Here is a 1,954-nt window from a genome sequence, read left to right on the forward strand (position 1 = left end):
GTTTATCCTGGAGATGGTTAAACTGGGCGGCCCCTTGGAGGCAAGGATTCTGAGGCTTCATCTGACATACTTTGGACATGTTGTAAGGAGGGACCAGTCCTTGGAGAGGGACATCATTCTTGGGAGGATGGAGGGACAGCGCAGGAGGGGAAGACCCTCTATGAGGTGGATTAATTCAGTGACTGGGGTAATCAGGATGGGTGTGTCGGAGACAGTGCGATTGGCACAGGATAGAGCAGGGTTTAGGGCTGTTGTACAGCAAGCAACTCGACAGCACATAACAACATCATTCTGGACTCTTATCATGCCAGTAATACCTAATAATATATTCCTTTTATTCAGCTCTCTTCCTAGTTTGTTTCAATGCCATGTGCATTATTTATCCCCTCTCAATGAAAGAATTTTTTTTTTTAAAAGAAAAAAGCAAGTTCAGGGGACAGGGAGGAAATGGAAATCCAAGTTCTCTGTAAACTTTCATTAAAATCTCAATAAATTAAAAAGAACGATTTACAGGCTTAGAAATGTAAAGGAGCATTGCTATGAGTCAGCCTTAACTCAGTGGTAGTAGGGAGTGAATGTGATCTACATGATGTACATATATTTATCACTTTATTATATAGACAATGAAATACTTTTTAGTGTGCTTACTTGTTTTGCTTCTATTTTTATCTGTTTGCTATATGCACCTTCAATGTGGGGAACATGTTGTTTTGCATGGACCTCTATGTGTTGGGCTGTACACTGTGATTAGAAGACATCAAGACCAATAAACAGTTGTGTTAACGAATATTTCTTCTTGTAATTTTTTTTCCAAATATTTCTTCTTAACGGTACAGTCATTTAACCGTAATTAAGAGAAGTGGTGATTCTCGGGGTTAATTTAAAATTTCAGTTTAATGACTGAACCCGTCTCTCTGTCCCCCAGTACTCATGTCTGATTGTTTCTCTGGAGAGAATGTTAATCTGGGCATTACCATAGACAATGAGTATAACTAAAACAAACACACCCCTGTTCTCCCTCAACAGTCAAGGGGGGGGCCTCCCAGAGGCTATAATCACAGGTTTTCTAGTTAGGTGACAAAGTGTTTTAAAAGCCCTCTTGGGGGATTTGTCCTCTGAGAACTCAGTGACTGAGTATCTACCTTCTGCTTTATCTTCTTTAACTTTCTAAGTTCTAGTATGAATCCAACTGACCTCATTTTAGAGAAAAAAACCCCAAAAGTCATGGTTACTTTGACTATTTGTTCATTTATCTTCTAAGAGCTGTTTGTTTGTAAGAGTGAACTTAATTCACTATTTTAAAATCCTGAAACAACAAGTAGAAAAACTTACCCAAATAAAGATGTTGATTGTGATTCTGATGTTTTCTTATTTTCTCCCCACTGCAGCAGTCCTTGAGAGGGGCCTTGTGTGGTCACCTTTGTTGGTAATATTGTGGCCTGAAGACTGAGTTACCTGAGAGGAGTGGGTAGGTTCAAGTATAACTCATGTTGGCTGATTCCAAGGCCAGCAAGTATGCACATTATTCCCTTCATTTTTTTTCCATACTTCTGGAGACTTGAATCCCTCTCACCAAACACCAAGGAATACTTTCCAAATAACGTGCTTTGTCTCTTCATGAACAGAACTTCTCATTTGAGACTCATTCATTAAAGAATACTGGATTTATAGGCTTCACTGCCCAAGGAGAAAGGTTAAGTCTTTAAATGTACAGTTTGTGTAAATGTACAGAGAGTAAAACAAACAAACAAACAAACAAACAAACAAACAAACAGCAATACTGAGAGCTCCCCACAGTTAATAAAAAACTTAGACAAGTATTTTTTTTTTTACTATTCCTTGTATTTGTTTCATACAGTCAAAGGTTAAAGCTTTTAAACACTATAGATATTCTTTTAGCATATGATAAAGAAAGGTAAAAAGGGCTTGCAGTTTGGAAGGACCTTCTATAATT

Source organism: Elephantulus edwardii, unplaced genomic scaffold (genome assembly GCF_000299155.1).
Source record: "Elephantulus edwardii isolate Elephantulus edwardi_28Jun2011 unplaced genomic scaffold, EleEdw1.0 scaffold00268, whole genome shotgun sequence".
Taxonomy (NCBI): Eukaryota; Metazoa; Chordata; class Mammalia; order Macroscelidea; family Macroscelididae; genus Elephantulus; species Elephantulus edwardii.